General features: G+C 39.2%; 1 pseudogene; it reads right to left on the bottom strand.

Annotated features, from left to right (window-relative positions):
• Nucleotides 1-8,022: 8,022 nt before the first annotated feature.
• LOC132270466 (uncharacterized) lies at nt 8,023-21,276 on the bottom strand (annotated as a pseudogene).
• Between the last annotated feature and the right edge of the window lie 378 nt (nt 21,277-21,654).

Genomic DNA, 21,654 nt, shown 5'->3' with positions numbered 1-21,654 from the left:
TTCAAGAAATATGAATTTTGGCAGCGGGAGGTGAAATTTTTGGGTTACGTGGTGTCAGAAAGGGGAATAGCGGTGGATCCAGCCAATGTTTCAGCGGTGGTTGAGTGGGGACAACCTACATCACCTACCAAGATTCAGAGTTTTCTCGATTTGGCAGGATATTATAGGAGGTTCATCAAGGGGTTTATCCAGGGGTTCTCAAAGATAGCGGGACCACTCACTCATTTGACTAAGAAGGGTGTACGGTTCGTGTGGGATAAACATTATCAGAAAGGTTTTGATGAGCTGAAGACTAAGTTGACTTCTGCACTAGTTTTGTCTACCCCACAGAGCGGAATAGAGTATCTTGTCTACACGGATGCTTCTTTACAGGGTCTTGGATGTGTTTTAATGCAGGATGAGCGACTGATTTCGTATGGATCTTGGAAGCTTAAGCCTCATGAGCTTAATTATCCAACACATGATTTGGAGTTGGCAGCTGTGGTCTTTGCCTTACGTATTTGGAGGCATTATCTGTTGGGTGAATCCTTCAGGTTGTTTAGTGATCACAAGAGTCTACAGTATTTATTCAATCAGCGTGAGCTGAATATGAGACAGCACAGATGGTTGGAGTTTGTGAAAGACTATCACTTTTCTATACAGTACTATCAAGGGAAAGCGAATGTGGTGGCGGATGCACTCAGTCGCCAACTTGTTGGTAGTCCTTCCGCTCTATTCACTACTAAGTGGAATGCATTAAAGAAGGTAGATGAATTGTCGGCTGTTTCATGGCTTGCATGGTAGTTACACCTTCTATCATTCACAAGGTTTTGAAGGCACAACTAACGAATCAGTAGTGCATTGACAAAGTTGCAGAGATAGCTTCCGGTGAGGTTCCATTTTACTATATTGGGACTGATAGAGGTTTGCGGTACAAGGGACGGTTAGTGGTACCTTCTGCTGATGAGTTGAGGAAGGATATGATGACTGAGACTCACCACTCTAAGTTTTCTGTTCATCCGAGAGGCAACAAGATGTATCAGGATATGAAACGACAGTTCTGGTGGGTGGGTATGAAGAGGGACATTACTCTTTTTGTTTCACAATGTAGTATTTGTCAGATGGTTAAGATTGATCATCAGAGGCCGCCAGGAGCTTTACAGCCACTACCATACCGGAATGGAAATGGGAGAGCATTTCAATGGATTTTATGGAGGGATTACCTAATTCTTTCAAAGATCACAATTTCATTTGGGTTATCGTGGACAGATTGACGAAATTGGCTCATTTCTTGCCTATTCGCACTGACTTCACTTCGGAGCAGTTGGTGAGACTTTACATTTCAGAGATTGTAAAGCTATATGGAATTCCGTTGTCTATTATATCGGACAGGGATTCGAGCTGTGTGTCAGGATTTTGGAAGAGTTTTCAGCAGGCTTTGGGTACAGAATTGCATCTTAGCACTTCTTATCATCCTCAGACTGATGGACAGACTGAGAGGGTTAATCAGATTATGGAGGATATACTTCGGTGTAATGTTCTTGATTTCAAAGGCGACTAGGAGGATTACATACCGCTTATGGAGTTTACTTATAACAATAGTTTCTAGAAGACTATTGGGATGGCACCATTTGAGGCGTTATATGGCCGACCTTGTCGATCACCTATTTGTTGGATGGAGGCTGGTAAGAGCAGATTCTTGGGTCCTGAGTTCATCAAGGATACTTCTGAGAAGATAACTCTTATTAGGGATCGTATGCGCACTGCCCAGAGTAGGTAGAAGAGTTATGCGGATCGTCGTACTCATGCTTTGGAGTTTCAGGTTAGGGATTAGGTTCTCCTCAAAGTGTCTCTTATAAAGGGTGTAATGCGCTTTGGGAAGAAAGGGAAGTGGTCTCCGTGGTTTGTCGATCCATTCATGATTACGGATTGGGTTGGAGCTGTTGCTTATCAGTTGGCACTTCCAGATAATTTAGATCGCGTACACAACGTGTTTCATGTTTCCATGTTGCGGAAATTTCTGCGAGATGAAGATTGGTATCAGCATATCGATGTTGGGGAGATTGGGTTGCAGCCGGATGCAACTTATTTGGAGCCACCATGTCATATTATCGACCGGCGGGAGCAAATCCTTCGTAATAAGGTTATTCCTTTGGTGCGTGTTCAGTGGAGTCATCACAATGAGGCTGAGTCTACTTGGGAATAGAAGGATGTCATTCACTCGCAGTTTTCTGAAATACTAGAAGAAGGTAAGAGCGAATTCTGAGGACGGAATTCCTTTTGTTAAGGGGGAAGAATGTAATACCCCTAATTTTAAAAAGGATATTCCTGGTATTTATTTATTATTAAATTTTGTTTTGGTTGTTTTATTTGTTTATATTTGCATTAATTGTTAACGTGCATATATGTTAATTTTATTGCTTTAATTGTGGTTAGTTATTTAATTGTTTTCATTATGGTGGTTTAATTGAATTTAATTATTTAATTGTTTTAATTTAATTGATTTAATTATAGTTAATTATTTAAGTGGTTTAATTTAGTTTTTTTAATTGAATTAAGTTAATTAAATTTAGTTGGTTTTAACGTGACTGTATGGTGGCACACATATAGTTATATTAGGGATACAGTTTATAGCCGACATAGATTTTAAATGTAGGTTGTTATATGGGCCGACTAAGGTTAAGATTAGGGCTCTGTCTCTATCACACTGGGAATAGGTTTATATTCACGTCTCTATATATATAGAACAGTACGTTGGTTTAGGGTTTGGGAAAAACAGACATGAATTGAGTTCTGTAAAGACAGAGCACTGTTGGGTCTGTCATGGGAAGAATAGGGAGGACCAAGGAGGTGTGGTGGTGGACTAACTAGAACCAGAGGAGGCTTGACAGTGGTTCGTGTTGCCGGAACAAGCAAAGTCTGAACATGCAAGTTCTTTTCTTCCTTCTTCCCTTTGCCTGTGTTCTGTGCACCTAGATAGCCTCTAGGAGATTTATTGGACAATAATTGAACCATGCATGATTGTTATATGTTATAATTGATTATCTGTACTCGGTGAAATTGATCTGAAATTTTTCTGTCATATATGGTTTTGTATGTCTCTGTTTTTGCATAAAAACGTTCATCTGTTTTAAATCTTTTGTTGAATCTTCTGCAATAAATCAAGGACTTAATCATCACTAGATGTAAATTAGGACCTGTAAGTTCAAAGTAGAGAAAGAACAGTAAGGTTCAAATGACCGGAAATAATGCAGGAAGTCATAGAAGTAGTAGAGATTGACGAAGGCTCCCGGAGAGGGAGAGAGCTGGCTCTGGAATGCAAAGAGCTGGCTCCCCCCATTGCAGAGCCAGCTCTAGGAGAGGTAGAGCCGGCTCTACCCTTCCAAGAGGCAGCTCTAGGTTGATATAGAGCCTGCTCTTTTATTTTTAGAGCAGCCTCCCATATTTCATGCAGTTCTGGGTTATTTAGGGGCACTGTTTGGCCGAGCTGTGGATTCTGAACAGTTATGAGAGTTAACTGAGGTGTTTAACAATGCCATATGGGTGTTATTAAGAGTCTCAGTACATAATTTAGATAGTTATGGGAGTAGGATGAATAGTATGAAAGTAAATGCCTTTGCATGCTATTACCGGTTAAAACATATTTGAATTGCATAATTTTAAATTAGTGAATTGCATAATTCTAAATTAGTGATTTAATAGATTATAACATGAGATTAAATCATATTTGAGAGGCACTATAGGGTCTTTAGTTAACTGGCTAATCCTATGCAAAACTTGGATTTTGGTTGCTTGTCTGTTCTTTATATTTCTGGGGTTTATCCAAATTGAACTAGATTATACTTTGAGTTATAATTACTGTACTAACAAACATTGCTTCTACAAGTCATTAGATGATGGATTTGGGATTTAAATGTTGAAAGCTTATGTATTATACTGCTTTTCACTGGAGGATAGTTTTAAACTGTAGTTGCTGAAATATCAAATATCTTCCTGCACTTATTTGGATTACGGTTTGGATTGTAGATTATTAAACTACTATATATGTGTTGTAATTTACATTGACATTGAGGATTGTATGCACCGGTATGGGACGGTGACATACTAGGGATGGTTTAGCTTAAAAACGCTAACCTAACCTACCAGATGGAAAGAGTGGATTGTAAAATATTGAATCCATCAATGTGTTTAAGTCAAATCAACTGACTAAGTTGAGTGACTTCTTGGATTAATTGGTTGTAGTTAAGCCATATCAACTGAGTAAGTTGACTGCTTAACTGGACGGTGTTTTGTATGTCTTCTCAATGAATAACTGAATGACATACTATGGTTTCGGACGGACTTTAGATATATGATTATGGTACCACGATATAAGCTTGAGTCTCAGAGTCGTTAGTTAGGGTGCGTATATGTAGTGGATGCGTAGCTGGATATAATAGGTAGGCATAACTTGTTAGGTCTAGGTACTCATGCCCACCTTTGGGTGTGTTTTTGTATGTTGCCTTCTATTCAGGTTGAGACCCCTACTATAGTCCAGTGAATGTCCTTAGTGTGTATATATATGTATACTTATGGACTAAATAGATATGTTAAGGGTATCTAGGGTGTATCTGCGTATCGGGTCACTATACGGATTACAGTTAGATTGGGACTTGCATGTGGGCCTAACCCACTCTCTTATTTTTTAGGTGCTCGTCAGTTCCAGGGTGATCGGTTGAGAATTCGATCTATAATAAATCAACCTTCGCAATAGCACGAATCATTGTAAAATAGGGCTATTGGTCGGGTAAGTTGAACCACTGGGATTGCGCTAATCTATGGCAACCTAAGTGTCTAGAGTCTTTTTAGAATGATACAGGGTGTTCATAGAGGATTTGTTGGTTGTTACTTAAGCTATGAAATTAAGATGCATAAAATAAAAGCTTGCAAGAATTGAAAGGAGATGAAATACAAGTAAAGAGGACTAGGGAAGTGAATCCGGCTCCATCCCTATACACATGCTAGGTTAGGATTAATTTAGGGGAAAAACAACATATATTATGGTCATGAAACATAGCAACACTTGGTTGCTATAGTATCCTCAAGAAGTTCATTAAATAAAAAGGCAAGAATAAACCATCAAAGATTCACATGATCAACTACTTAAACTAAAATGTAGCCTAGAACATGCTTACTAAGTCAAGGATTATCAAGCCCTAAATTCAATGATGAATGCACATGAAGCTAAGAATCAAGCATAGACCATCAAAGGGGAACCCTAAGCAACGAACTATCTAGGTTCTCTAACTCCATGCCATTAAACCATTTCATAACCTTGTCTCCATTCTCACCATGAAAACTCAAGCAATATGATTAATATAAGACATCATCTAAAACAAGATAATCAACTTACTGAAATCATCCATACATAAATCAACATTCATTATAACAAATGAAGTGCTCTTGGTTATAAAAAGACCATAGAATATACATTATAATCCCCAAAATATAGCCTAAATTAGAACATGCTTACAACGGAGGGGCCTCATCACCTCCCTAGATGGAGGTTTAGTTACCCATGGGAGCCTTAGAAGAAGGAAGAAGCTTGGTCTCCATCCCTATTTTCGAGCTCCTTTGTTGTAGCTTCAAGAACTCTATCTTCCCTTCCTCTTTCTCTCTCTAGAAATCTTGTAAGATGAGATATATCTTTGATATGTGGTTCCCCTCACCTTGTTGTAAACATTATCCTACCAAACCCTACCAAACAAGGCTCAACTCCCACCAAAAGACATCTCCAACCAACCCATAAAGATGGAAATCAGAAATGAGGGAATCAAGGAGCAAGTGGGCTGAAGTGATGGATCCCGGATTGCATTCTGCCCAAAGTTCGAGCGCTCGAAGTAAGCCCTTCGAGCGCTCGAAGTTCCATCAGCTTGCTCCTTTCTCTTGACCTACTTTGCACTACTTTGGTAAAATAGCCATAACTTTCTGCTTCAAACTCCAAATGATGAAACGTTTTAAGATTTGGGAAGCTAATTGAAAGCTCTAAATATGTTATGTTTTAATGGAAGTTCAGTTCTTGAGTTTATTAGGTCAAAAATGGTGAGCAAAGTAAAACTCCACTGCTGCCAGAACTTTAGCCTTGAGCACATTGATATTCAAAGAATCAACAAAACGTCATTTTTACTCCTTTTTGGCCAATGAACCTGAAAATATATAAAAACATGCAAATGAAGTTAATCTACATAAAATAATCAAATAATGGACTTAACTAATGCAACTAAGGGCGCTTGAATATGCAATATTCGGCGCTTGTCACACCCCCAAACTTACATTTTGCTAGTCCCTTAGCAAAACCAAAATGAAAAACTCAATGAAATGATAACAATGGGAATGCTACCACAAAAATATCAACCATGGCAAAATGAAATATATACATAGCTCAAATATAACTCGAAACAAATACAGGACTGGAGACGGGGTCATTAAGTAAACTACCATGCATATATGAAGCATTGATACAAAAATTGGCTAAACACATTTCAACATACATTCATCAGCATCTAAATCTATATAAATAACTCAATTGTCATCTCTTGAATGGAAATCAACTCTAACTTCAGTGAAAGTGGATTGGATTCTCAACATGCGGCTTTTACTTTCTTTTCCAATTCCAAGACACAAGTCTTCAAATCATTGGATTCCCTTTTAAATGAAGTCCCTAAGGCATAAATTTATTTACAAGACAACTTTTGCTACTTGCTGACAATTTATTATAACTCAAAAATGATACATAAAATGGTTGTGCAATGCTGAAATCCTTTAAGCTTTCTAACCAACCCATGTAGCAAGCGTTAGGCCAACAACTCCCAAACCAGATGGCTTTAGGGTGCTGAGTGTAGAGACACTTCTAGGGCTTAATAGCTCGAATTGGCATGGCTACGAACTCCAACGAACCATGTTTATTACAATATATATATATATATATATATATATATATATATTTTTTTTTTGAATGACCGTGCAATGTCTAAGTCTTTTAAGCTTTTTAACCAACCCATGTAGTAAGCGTTAGGCCAACAACTCCTAAACCAGATGGCTTTAGGGTGTTGAGTGTAGAGACACTCCTAGGGCTTAATAACTCGAGTTGGAAAGGTTACAAACTCAAACTGGTCATTATTTTCTTTTTCATTCTTTTCTTTTCTTTTTTCTTTTTTTTATTTTTATTTTTTATCATGCCAAAGGTATCCATCTATTAGGTTCATCAATTCAGATTAACTAGGTCAAGATCAAGGTTAATCAAGTTACATGCCTCACGGTTAAGTTTCCAATGTGCATCTGTGTATTGTGAAGCATAAAAGAGTATAAGATCCAGCGAGAATTTAATTGAAACATTTATAAAGACTAAATTGCATCCACATGATCATTTCAAATTCACATTTTTCTTTATTTTCAAAAATTCACAATTGCTTCTATATACAAGGTATTAAACATATGCTTCATCTCCGACAAGTTTCAAATTATACTATCATTGCTTAGCAAAAATGTGGAACCAAAAATGCAATATTGCACCCCCAAACTTGAATGACACATTGTCCTCAATGTGTGAAGACAAAGATGTATAAATAAAGAGCATATGGGGTAAAAGGAACAATAATACCAAGTGGACTGACGAAGGCAAAGGTTTCCATCTATGTGAATGCGCAAATGTTTCCCCCAAACTTGAAATGTGCCACCTGAAATGGGACACGAAGAAAAGGTAGAAACAACTACAAAAATAGTAATAAACAGTAAAACATGGAAGGAAAAATGCTGAACAGAAGATAACAGAAAAGCTAGAGAATTTACATTCAAAATGAAGTGGACATGATTACAAAAGGAACTGAAAGCCAATCATATCTAACCAGAGAAACCCGTGCATAGCACAGTCCTAAAGTTTAAAAGTAAAACAAAAACAGAAAGGAGAAATATACACATGTGAAACAAAAAGATAAAGTCCAATACTAGCAACTATCTACGAGGCCGGGGGAAAACGGGCGAAGATGGTATTGAGGAGAGATTGAGTCACACGCCATTCCTCCTGGGCCATGCGATGGTCCTCTGCCGCAACACGTCGGTCGTCTGCAGTAAGACGATGGTCTTCTTATGCACGGAAGTAGTCCTCACCACGGTCCGAGTGTAGTCTGCCAAAGAAATCTCAAAATGATCCATTCGCTCATGAATACAGGCAAGGCTAGCCCTGATGAAGGCTTGGTCCGTTGGAAGATCAACAGGAGGCTCGTCCCATTTAGCATCCTCCGCCATGGGATCAGCCTCAAAAAAAGGAGGAGATAGAGAGCAGGGAAATAGAGGGGCAGCGAGCTGAGGGTGCCGAGAATGGCTAAGAACATTGGTCCACCGGCGGAGAGTAAAAGTCTGAATCTTTTTGCCTCTCGGTTCATGAGGGGAACAATGAAGCCTTTGTGTTTCAAGAGCGTGATAACAAAGAATGGCAATAGCAAAGGCCGATTTTTAAGATGCTGTTGCTGTGCATTGATACACTCGTCCCAGGACCGTATAAATGTGTCCCAAATGAGCTCCGGGATAGAGAACCATTTGCCTTGGTCCATGGCATGCAAGGCTTGCAACATCAAGCCTCGGCGCTTGGTGCTATGCGCCAAGGGGTAAACATTATGCTTGAGAACGGAGTCAAGGAACCAAACTCGCTCCGGAAGAATGGATTTGAGGGTAAAGCTCCGGGGTCGATGAGGGTCATCCACGTTAGAAATGGCAGCGACAACCTGCTCCACAGTTAAAGTATCCGGCTCCTCATATAAAGGAAGATTCTTACAATTGACAATGTCATCGGGGCACTCCAGAGGACAGCCAGAGACTACTACCATGTCAGCAAGAGTGAAGGAAAAAGGGATGCCATCAATGGATGTGGTGAGAGAGACAGGCGGCTCTTCAGGGTAATTGAGATTCTGGTAGAAGAGTCGCACCACACGGGGGTAGGTGACTTATGCAACGGGTTGGAAAATGTGCTGAAGGTGCCGGTTGACTAATTCTGCGGCAGCCCATGAAGTGGTGGGAAGAGTGTCAAAGACACCCGTGAGCGGGAAGAGAAGCTCATAATTGAGCTTTTTATCGAGCCAAGGGGCTCGGGGCTGCTCATAAGGAACGACGGGGACATCCTCATAGGGTCTAGGATGACGAGAAGGGCCAGCACGAGACATTTGGAGAGGCGGACGTGGTTTGGGAACTTCAGCGAGTACCTGGCATGCACCAAGAAAGAGAGAATGTGAGAATGAGAGGAATTGATGAAGAAACCCAAAAATTTTTACACACAATGCTCTCTATCTTAGAGCATAGCAACAATCACTACCAAACTCCAAGGATTTGATGCCCATACACCTCAAATGAAACACAAATGGAACAAAAAGAATGAAGGGAAAGAGTGAAGAGACATACCTTGAAAGAGGAATGAAGAGAAGTACGGATGGAATGAGGAGGAATAGTGGGGGTGATGGGTATTTATAGGGATGGATATGCAGGAATGAGATGAGTGAAATGGGTAGAGGAATTCTGGAAGGGAGGGGAAAAGGTAGGAGGACATGGGTGGTTGGTGCATGAATGAGAGTAGTGGGATGGGTTAGGAGGTAAGGGAGAAAGAGAGGAAGTTGGAAGGGTTGAGGTCGTGGGGTGATGGAAGGAGTGTGGGGGTGGGAGGGAAGTAATGGAGGAAAGGAAGAAGGAAATGGAGGAGTGAGGTCGTGGGTTGAGAGAACTGAAAGACGCGGGAGAGAGAGAGTCAAGATTAAAAAGGAGGGAGGAGGTTCGAGCGCTCAAACTTAGTCCTTCGAGCGCTCGAAGTTTGGGTAGTAAGTTTCGAGCGCTCGAAAGTGACACTTCGAGCGTTCGAAGTTTGGACAGTGGGCATGGATGGAATTTCGAGCGCTCAAAGGTTGTCTTCGAGCGCTCGAACTTGAGGCAGTAGCTGGTTGAATGAAAAATGAAAGCTTCGAGCGCTAAGCTTGGACTTCAAGTGTTCGAAATTGGACCAGTGAGCAAAAACCTGAGTGAACTGACTGAAATTGCAAAATTTTCAACATCCCTTCAATGCATGGATGGAATTTGGGGAACCATGATCCAACAATGCATTAAAAATGAGAGGTTACACACATGTGTAGCATTCCAAAGATCCGATGAAATTGCTAGAAAGAGATGGAAACATCCGGGAATGAAAACAAGGGTTGAGAAGGTCTAAGAAAACTAGTCTGAATTGTGGGAACACAATTTAAGATAGTTCCAGATAAGGTTAAAGTTTTGGCTTTTCTTAACCATTTCCCCGAAAATTTCAAGGCTCAGGCAATTGGAAATTAGGGAAGCATGGAAATAGAAAGAATTTCTTCCCTTGAGTTGCTAAATTTAAAGTCGATAGCTAGACGAAGCTAGAGCAGGCATTAATCCTCATAAATTGGGTCCGTCAAGAGGACTTTCTCAATTTTTCAGGTTGGGGCTATGCCATCAATGCAAGGCTTAAGCCGTTGGCCATTAACCTAGAAGAGCGATCCTTTTGCAGGATCTTGGAGTTCGATTGCTCCATAAGGGAAGACAGTAGTGACGATGTATGGACCATCCCATCTTGACCGGAGTTTACCGGGAAAGAGTTTCAAGCGGGAATTGAAAAGCCAAACCTTTTATCCTGGGGTGAAAGACTTGCTGACAATGTGCTTGTCATGAAAAGCTTTAGTCTTTGCCTTACAGATTTTTGCACTTTCATAAGCATCATTTCGGATCTCCTCAAGTTCATTTAGTTGCAAAGCACGATTAGAGCCGGCCTGTTTGAGATCAAAATTTAGCCTTTTTATGGCCTAAAAAGCACGGTGCTCTAATTCTACCGGGAGATGACACGCTTTGCCAAAGACAAGTCGATATGGCGACATGCCAATGGGTGTCTTATAAGCCATCCGGTATGCCCAAAGTGCATCTTTTAGCCTTAGTGACCAATCTTTGCGGTCCGGTGGAACCGTTTTTTCCAAAATGTGCTTAATCTCCCAGTTAGAATCCTCTACTTGACCGCTCGTTTGAGGATGGTAAGGGGTAACAACCTTATGAACAACGGAATACTTAGAAAGAACGGATTTAAGATAATGATTTCTGAAATGTGATCCGCCATCGCTGATGATTGCTCGGGGCGTACCAAAACGACTAAAGATATTAGATTGAATGAACTCGATCACGACTTTATGATCACTGGTTCTGGTGGCTGCGGCTTCCACCCATTTGGAAACGTAGTCCACTGCTACAAAGATGTACTCATAGCCATAAGAAGGTGGAAATGGTCCCATGAAGTCGATTCCCCACACATCAAAAATTTCAATTATTAAGATGGAAGTGAGGGGCATCATGTCTCTTTGGGACATGGATCCGAGCCTTTGGCATCTTTCACATGATTTACAGAAATTGTATGCATCTCAAAACAAGGAGGGCTAATAGAATCCGCTTTGAAGAACTTTGTGAGCGGTGTTTTTGGCACTGAAATGGCCTCCACAAGCAAGGGTATGAGAAAAATTGAGGATGCTTGTGGTCTCAATTTCGGGAATGCATCGCCGGATGATTTGGTTTAGGCAATACTTGAATAGTTCCGGATCTTCCTAAAAGAAATGCTTGACTTGGGAGAAGAACCAGTCCTTCTCTTGTTTGGACCAATGAGTTGGAATTTTACCTACCGCAAGGTAGTTGACAATATCCGCAAACCATGGAAGATTTGCATGAGAAATCTGGAAGAGTTGCTCATCTGGAAAGGAATCACGGACAGCAGCAAAATCGGAAGATTTTTCAATGAGTAAATGAGAAAGATGATCGGCGACAACATTGTCTGCCCCTTTTTTGTCCCGGATTTCAATGTCAAACTCTTGAAGTAAGAGTATCCATCGAATCAAGTGGGGTTTTGTCTCTTTCTTTGCTAACAAGTGCCGAAGGGCGGCATGATCCGAGAAAACTATGACCTTGGAACCTAGAAGATAGGAGCGAAATTTATCCAAGGCATAAACTACAGCTAGCAACTCTTTTTCAGTAGTGGTGTAATTTAATTGAGCATCAGAAAGAGATCGACTAGCGTAATAAATAACGTATGGGAGCTTATCCACTTGTTGACCCAAAATCGCGCCTACTGCATAGTCGGATGCATCACACATGATCTCAAAAGGAAGAGACCAATTAGGCGGTTTCATTATTGGGGCAGATGAGAGGAGAGTGTAAAGTTTAATGAAAGCTTCCATGCAAGCTTCATCAAAATTGAATGGAACATCCTTGGCTAAGAGATTGCACAAGGGCCGTGAGATTTTGCTAAAGTCTTTGATGAAGCGACGATAGAATCCGGCATGGCCAAGAAAAGAACAGATTTGACGGACGGAATTCAGAGGAGGAAGATTAGAGATTAACTCAACTTTGGCATTGTCTACCTCGATTCCCCGTTTAGAGATGACATGTCCTAGAATAATGCCTTCTTGGACCATGAAATGGCTTTTCTCCCAGCTTAGAATTAGATTTGTCTCCTAACACCTTTGGAGCACCAGAGATAGATTTTTGAGACAAGAATCAAAGGAGGAGCCAAAGACGGAAAAATCGTCCATGAAAACTTCCAAGAATTTTTCAACCATATCGGAAAATATGGACATCATGCACCTTTGAAACGTTGTCGGAGCATTGCATAGCCCAAAAGGCATGCGACGATATGCAAAGGTTCCAAAGGGACATGTGAATGTTGTTTTCTCTTGATCTTGGGGGGCGATTGCCACTTGGTTATAGCAGGAATAACCGTTAAGAAAACAATAGTAGTTTTGGCCGGCTAGCCTTTCTAGGATTTGATCAATAAATGGGAGTGGAAAATGATCTTTCATAGTTGACGAATTGAGCTTCCGGTAGTTAATGCACACACGCCACCCGATGGTGGTTCATTGCGGCACCAGCTCACCCGCTGAATTTTCAACAACGGTGAGACCGAATTTCTTGGGAACAACTTGTGTGGGGCTTACCCACTTTCTATCAGAGATAGGGTAGATGATTCCTGCATCTAGCAATTTTATCACTTCCTTCATTACCACTTCCTTTATGTTAGGATTTAACCAATGCTAAACCTCTCTAGTAGGCTTTGTGTCCTTCTCCATATGAATGCGGTGCATACAAATGGAGGGGTCAATTCCTTTCAAGTCAGCCACTGCCCAACCAATAGCTTTTTTGTGCTCTTGTAGCACCGCTAAAAGGTTGGTTTCTTGGTCCTTTAGAAGGTCTGATGCAATGATGACCGGGAGAGTTTGATTTGAACCAAGGAATACATACTTGAGATGGGCCGGGAGTGGTTTAAGCTCAAGTTGTGGTGGAGATTTCAGAGATGAAACCGAAGGAGTAGTGGAAAGCTGAGGAAGTGGCTCTTTTGGAATTTTCCAAGGGGGAATATCCATGATAGCGTCAACATAAAACAGAGAATTAACATCTTGGATGGATTGATCAATGTCAAAGTTTGAGAAGTCGAAATGAAACATGTAAGTTTCATGGGGATCCTTGCTTAGAATGAAGGGGAGAGATTCTTCGACCACTTCATCAATGACATCAACAAGGAAACAATTATCCTCATTGGAAGGATGTTGAGTTGCATGAAAGATGTGGAGTTTGACTTGCATGTTTCCAAAAGCAACGCCCATCACCCCGGTTCGGCAATTAATTGAAGCATTAGCCATAGCTAAGAATGGCCTACCAAGGATCACGGGAATGCGCTTTTTTGGATCATGGACTGGTTCCGTGTCAAGGACCATAAAGTCTACCGGGAAGTAGAATTTATCCACTTGGATGATAACATCGTTAAGAATGCCTCGTGGATGCTTGATTGATCTATCGACAAGTTGCAAAACCACGGAAGTCGGCTTTAGATCTCCCAAGCCAAGCTATAAGTAAACTGAGTATGGAATTAAATTCACACTAGCTCCTAAGTCAAGAAGGGCTCTCTCGATTTTGTTGTCACCAATGACACAAAAGATTGTGGGGGCACCCGAATCCTTATACTTTGGAGGAGTGCTGTGTTGAATGATAGCACTAACATTTTTAGTTAACCTCACTTTCTTTGACAAATGATTTTTAGAAGTGCGCTTTTGAGTGCATAAGTCCTTGAGAAATTTTGCATAGGGAGGGATTTGCTTGATGGCATCTAAGAGGGGCAAGTTGATCTTCACTTGCTTAAAAACTTCCCACATGTCTTGAATTTTACAATTCTTGTTCCCAATATGTGTTGACTCTTGAAGACGTTGAGGAAACGGAGCTTTTGGCTCATAAGTAATTTCCACATTCGGGTTAACATGTGTGGGATTTTCGTGAATGGTATTTGGACCAGAAGAGCTTGGAATTTGATTGGAAGAGCTTGAATTTGGATTTTTCAAAGGAGGTTCTTTTTCATTTTTGTCTCCACCAACCTTGTTGTCAACCACTCTACCACTCCTAAGGGTGGTGATTGCTTGAACATGCTCACGGCTCGGCCCTGCTTACTAAGTCAAGGATTATCAAGCCCTAAATTAAATGATGAATGCACATGAAGCTAAGAATCAAGCATAGACCATCAAAGGGGAACCCTAAGCAATGAACTATTTAGATTCTCCAACTCCATGCCATTAAACCATTTCATAACCTTGTCTCCATTCTCACCATGAAAACTCAAGCAATATGATTAATATAAGACATCATCTAAAACAAGATAATCAACTTACAGAAATCATCCATACATAAATCAACATTCATTACAACAAATGAAGTGCTCTTGGTTATGAAAAGACCATAGAATATACATTGTAATCCCTAAAATATAGCCTAAATTAGAACATGCTTACAAGGGAGGGGCCTCATCACCTCCCTAGATGGAGGTTTAGTTACCTATGAGAGCCTTAGAAGAAGGAAGAAGCTTGGTCTCCATCCCCATTTTCGAGCTCTTTTGCTGTAGCTTCAAGAACTCTATCTTCCCTTCCTCTTTCTCTTTCTAGAAATCTTGCAAGATGAGATATATCTTTGATATGTGGTTCCCCTCACCTTGTTGTAGACATTATCCTACCAAATCCTACCAAACAAGGCTCAACTCCCACCAAAAGACATCTCCAACCAACCCATAAAGATGGAAATCAGAAATGAGGGAATCAAGGAGCAAGTGGGCTGAAGTGATGGATCCCGGGGAGCATTCTGCCTAAAGTTTGAGTGCTCGAAGTAAGCCCTTCGAGCGCTCGAAGTTCCATCAGCTTACTTCTTTCTCTTGACCTGCTTTGCACTATTTTGGTAAAACAGCCATAACTTTCTACTCCGAACTCTAAATGCCGAACCGTTTGAAGATTTGGAAAGCTAATTCAAAGCTCTAAATATGTCATGTTTAATGGAAGTCCAGTTCTTGAGTTTGTTAGGTCAAAAATGGTGAGCAAAGTAAAACTCCACTGCTGCCAGAACTTTAGCCTTGAGCACATTGATATTCAAAGAATCAACAAAACGTCATTTTTGCTCCTTTTTGGCCAATTAATCTGAAAATATATAAAAACATGCAAATGAAGTTAATCTACATAAAATAATCAAATAATGGACTTAACTAATGCAACTAAGGGCGCTTGGATATGCAATATTCGGCGCTTACCACCGGCTTAGAGCTTGGTCGTGTAGTGCAGATATGGACTTCCATTCCATCGAATACGTAGGACTCTCTCTCCATAGCTTGTTGCTGGATGTTTCTTTCAGTTGTTTTTAATTCAGTTTGGTTTATTATTAGGGGTCCACCAGAGATAGATTACGGAGTTGTTAAATCTTTTGGAGGTTTTGGATTATTGGGATTTAAGTATTTATTTTAAAGGATTTTGTTTTAGTTTCTTTCGTCTTTTAATATTTATTCTTATTTCATTTTGGTCATCTGTGTTCATTTTAAAATATTAATTGTTTGATATTCCCTCGGGTTTGGGCCTGGGCCTGATCAACCCGTGTCTCGGATCCGAAGGGTATCACACTTAGTGTCATCTCGAGTGCTCTGGAATGATTTCTGAGACTCTTTTCCTTGGATTGATAACTTCCTTTGAGTACAGCGTCATTTCAACATTTTCATTTTTCGGACACTATTCACTTTTCATCATTTTCCCTATTTTGTCTTTTCCCCATTTGTTACTTTGTTGGCATAACCACACTTTTTGTGTTTGGGTTTTGTTTTTGACTTCATGTATCTTCATTCTAAGTGGTTTCCATGAAATACGTATCTTTACTTTTGCAGAAAAGTACTTTGGTTGGTCCCGGTGTCCAAAGGGGCTTGGATGCACAGTTCTTCAGAATGTCTTTCTTTTCTTGGGGTATTTTTCATAAATATATTTTAAAGATATTTTATTTTAGGAGTTTCTAAAAAAATATTTTTGGGTGATATTTTCATTCAGGGCTAGTTCAGCAGTTTTCACTTTTTGGAGGGGCCATTGTGTAATTAATGAAAGTTATTACAAAATACCTTATTTTAAGCCTGGATCCTCGTACGGGATTCATTTTCACTTTTCGTTGAGTCGCGTACTATTAGAATTTCCTTCTGGTTGTTTTTCTTCAGTTTCAGGGTTTTTAGCCCCCGTTGCCGAACTTGTTCGGGACATATCTCTCTGCTCGGGACTCAATTTTTGACGCCGTTTCCTCCGTTATTCATATTTTCTCATTTTGGTTCTTTTTTGTTCACAGGGTTTTTCCGTTTGAGTACGTCTGCTCAAATTTCACTTTTTCAGATTCAGTGGGGCCAGTTCGGGACACTTTTTGAGTTTTTCTATATATAGGGTGTCTTTAAGTGAACAATTAGATTTCACTCTCTCTCTCCCCTATCTTGGCTGGATCCCTTTGCTGCCATCTTCTCTCTCCTCTTTTGAGCTCCTTCTCCTTAGTGAAACGCCGTAGTGCCTTAGTGTTTTGTGTTCGCCTTGCCGAGTCCTTCGTTTCCACCGATTAGAATCTTGTTTTAGCTATTTCTTGAGTTAAAGTTTGAAGTCAAGTTGTGATTTTGATGGGGCTTCCTTGGGGTTCTTGTTCACCGTGTTGTCCCCGACAAAACCTAGAACTTTCGTTGGATTTGGAGCGGTTTCATTTTGGTGGCTTTTGAGATTTTCATCTCAAATTGAGGTAGGGGGTGTTTTAGGATTTTATATGTGTTGTATTGAGTGTTTTCCATGATTATACAACTTGTTTGCATGCCTTGTATCAATCTAGAAAATTAGTAATATTTATTTCTTTGTATAAGATTTAAATTTTAAGGATGTATATAACTTAGAATTGAATTGAGGCATGATGATAAATTATGCTTTGATATGTTTGTTAACATATATTAAATTATAATTATTTGAATAAGAATTGCACTTTTATTTAATAATTATCTTTTGTGATAGTTTAATTCTTATGGACGTACATTGCATAAAATTAACTTGTGAAATGCTTTTAAATTAACTCTTTGCATGTTTTTTAACATACTTTAATTTGAGGGCATTTGGATGAGTATGAAAATCTAGAGATTTTAATTAAAAGGATTAATTAAAATCTATTTTAATGGTTCCATTGGCCTAATTAAGTTTCTAACTTGATATTTGTGATGACTAGGACTTGTATACCAGCATATGTTAATTTGGGACTATTTGATGTTGTTTTAGAATTTAGGGATTTGATTATCATGAGTTAATTAAATTTCATTTTATTGTTCAAATGGCCTAATCAAGTTTTTGAATTGATATATGTAATGATCAAGCTATGTTGTATAACATGTATTAATTAGGGACCATTTGGTTGAGATTTGAAGCTTAGAGAAGTTAATTAGTTTACTTGATTAATTTCCATTCTATTGCATTATTGATTTAAATCATGTGTTTGACATTGGTATTATGTTTGAAGCATGATTTTAGACTTATAATGGATTTATGAGATTATGTTTTAATATTAGATTATATTGTTATAGCGTGTAACGAATCGCACACTGAAGATTCGACATGTGATGTTATTATAGCGTGTAACGAATCGCACTCTAAAGATTCGACGTTGTCATCTTATAGTAGTTGTGGATTTAGAGCATGTATTGTGTGGTTTCAACCTATTTGTGCATGAAGGTAGTTTCGTGTATTATTTAATACGTATATAAGTTGTTAACTTATTTATTTTGGAGTCACTTGGGACATTGTTACTATAATATGGCTAGAGTTTGGCTCTAGTGCGGAAGGTATGAGTTCTCTCCGTCTAGATAGTACGTACTAGGGGTGGTATTACCAGCGGGTTAGTGCCCGTAGTAGCCGTTGAGGTCTCGGCAGAATTCCGAGCTTATATGTCCAAGTCTTCCACTATTTGATTTCGCACTTTTAGATTTGAAGTTGATAACTTTGAGAATCTATGTCTTGATGTGTGGTATTAGAAATTCTAATTATACTAAATTGCTATATTTAATTGATTTCGCACTTTTAGATTTCAAGTTGATAACTTTGAGAATCTATGTCTTGATATGTGGTATTAGAAATTCTAATTATACTAAATTGCTATATTTAGTTGATTCGCACTTTTAGATTTCAAGTTGATAACTTAGAGAATCTATGTTTTGATGTGTTGTATTAGAAATTCTAATTATACTAAATTGCTATATTTAGTTGATTTCGCGCTTTTAGATTTCAAGTTGATAACTTTGACAATTTATATCTTGTTACTTTGTATAGCATGTTTTTATATTGGTTAAGTTGCATAGATATTGTGATTTGTGTTTTATTATTCAAATGTGACTTAGGACTGATCCTATAGATTCATTTGGAACATAGACGTTAGGTGGCATGACTCACTTTGGTTTTCGCATTTTAGATTTCAAGTTAATGACTTTAGGATGCTCCATGAGTCTCATCTTGACATAGACGTTAGGTGGCATGAGCTCCTTTAATTAGCATGTTTCACCTTAAGGTGATAAAATTGTAAAATGCTAGGTCGATGCATGCTCATTTCCTACGAGTAGCTTTATGTTACTTACCTATGTAGTGGGGACTTTTTTTTCAGGTACAGGAATCAAGGTTAAAGATTTTCATTATACTTGGATGATTTGTGGACTTGAAGGTTTCCATTCTTGTGAAGGTTGGCTATAAATGCCATTTGTAGCCTTATGTGTCAAATGTGTATATTTGATTATGAACTTGTAATGTGTGCCTAAGCACACTTTTTGATTCTTATTTTATGCATATGACATGAGGCCAAGGGCCAAACTTATTTTGGAATTACATATATGTCGTGGATGTTAAATCTTGTCTTTAATGAGAATATACGAAAAATCATGCATTTTAGTATGCTATTTTGCACTGGAGCATGCATTGTGTATCAAATTCATCCATTAGCATTCATTAATCATGTATGAAGTGTGGCCAAGGGCCAAACGACATTTTGACACCATTTCATAATTTTGAATTCCAAGTTTCATTTTTTGTCATTTTGGCCGTCGGGGGGTCGTATTTTGCATTGGCGGTATTTTTAAGCCGTGGATAATTGTAACACATCCTAATAAGTAAGTTACATTTGTGTGCACAATCATTTTCAAGAAAAACTTCTTCTTTGGTGAAATGAGCCTCCTATGGACTCATTTTGCATCTTTATTGCATAATCTGGTCTAGGGGCATTTTGGAGTTTTTATTCAAGAAATAAATTCCTGTCTCGACATGGTCACTTAGAAAACATGATTTTATGGGGGGTTTCTTCTTCATGTTTTTTCATAAAATTTCACCTTGGTACCGGAAATCCATCGCAAAGTTCAGCTTTCTGTTTTCCATTTTAGCAGCTTTTTGACCCTCATGACCTGATTTTATAGAGGGGCATTTTGGGCATTTTGCAGCGAGTTTTTTTTTTCAATTTCTTCATTGTCACATAGAAAACTCAATTTTCAGGGGGGTTTCTTCTTTGTGTTTTTCCAAAAAATGTAATCTTGGCCCTTAAAAACCCATTTTTTCCCGAAAAACCCCTACTATCAGCTTTTTGCTAAGTTTCAGTACAAGTGTGTGAGTAGTAGGCTCCTCGTAACCGGTTAGATGAGTTGGGGTAGAGTGTGAACCTTCTATTTTTACCTCCTAACCAGTTAGGAAGGTCTCCTAACCGGTTAGATGTGCTTGGTAGGCTACTTTTGACCGTTTTGCCCTTTTTTCTTCCGTTAGCCATATCTTCTTCATCCGGACTCCAAATCAAGTGATTCTTGAGTCTAAGTTTATTGATTTTTTGTTGTCTTTCTAATGGTGTGCTCAGTAGTGCCCACTTCCATGTTAGAAATGACCATTTTTTTCCCTCAGTTCATTCTTGTTCGTTTTTGAAATACCGCTTCCGCATTTGTTTCCTTTGGGTTCCGTGACCTCATTGAGGGTCACATTGGTGTCTTAGAGACGTGTTGCATCTCTAAAGACCATTGTTTCATCTTTTGCTTCCATATTCTGGATTCGTTTTGGGTCATCACAGGACACACTGGATTGTAAAATCCAGGATCATCACAAAAGTATTACCCCGCTAGTAGGACCAATGCAATGAGAACGACCGTTTGGGAATTTTCTCAAAGTGATGGAAAGCCATTACATGAAGCTTGGGAATGTTTGAATAATTTACTACGAAAGTGTCCACATCATGACTTTCCTAAGTGGTAACTCGTTTAATGTTTCTATTAAAGCTTATTCGACACTCATAAGCAAATAGTGAATGTTTCTTGCAGAGTCACATTTTTGCTAAAGCATGAAGATGACCTATGGGTTCTTTTTGAGAATATGAGTGAGAACTCCATGCACCATTCTACATCTTCTCGGTCAGGGCATGTTTCTAATGTGGGGGGAAGGAAATTTTCAAATCTATGTCATGTAGATAATTCCATGGAGATTGCCACTGAGGTTAAGAGTCTTACTTAAAGGTTTGATCAATTTCTTTCGAGTCAAAATTTGGCAAGTTAATTATCCTCTCATTCCCTTCCTCAAAATGAATCATACATGACTTGTCTTAGCTTTACTCATAACACTTCCAATTATCCTCATGGACATTCTTCACCGAATGAGTCTCAAGAGCAAGTCATTGCTGCTTTTTCTCGTCTGGTGCAAAATCCCTACTCCAATACATACAATACCGGATGAAGGGATCATCTAAATTTCTCTTGGAGAAATCAAGGAGCTGGTGCAAACCCTCCTCATCCTCAAAACGTTCAAGGGAAGTATGTGCCTCCATATCTCCAAAATTCTCATACTCAAGCTTATCATCCTCCATCCTACTCTCATCAAAATCATCAAAATGTGAATCACTCTTCCAATCATCAAGCTTCAAATCCTCAATCATACTATCATCCACCTCAAGCACCTCAAAGGAACTCTACCTTTGAGGATAAGGTTTTAGCCGCTTTGGGTAATCTCGAGGCGAATACTTAATTGCTCCATTCCCATTCCCAATCTATTATAAAACTTGATTCCCAAATTGGGCAAATTGCAAATTCTGTTAATGTAAGGGAGAAAGGAAAGTTGCTAAGTCAACCCGAGCCAAACCCCAAGGCACATTACATAGTGGAATCAAATCCTACATTAGGATTTTCTGACCATGAATAAGTGCAAGCCATAACCACCTTGAGAAGTGGTAGAAGAGTTGATAAAAAAGGTAGAGTTGCCTAGTGAAGTTAGTGATCCAGTGCAACCAAGTGGTTGCCCGCTCCTAATTCCCAAA

The sequence above is a fragment of the Cornus florida genome, unplaced genomic scaffold, assembly GCF_030987335.1.
Source record: "Cornus florida cultivar Cherokee Brave unplaced genomic scaffold, ASM3098733v1 CherokeeBrave_3.0.0_Hap2_Chr08, whole genome shotgun sequence".
Classification (NCBI taxonomy): Eukaryota; Viridiplantae; Streptophyta; class Magnoliopsida; order Cornales; family Cornaceae; genus Cornus; species Cornus florida.
This window is presented reverse-complemented; position numbering and strand designations above follow the sequence as displayed.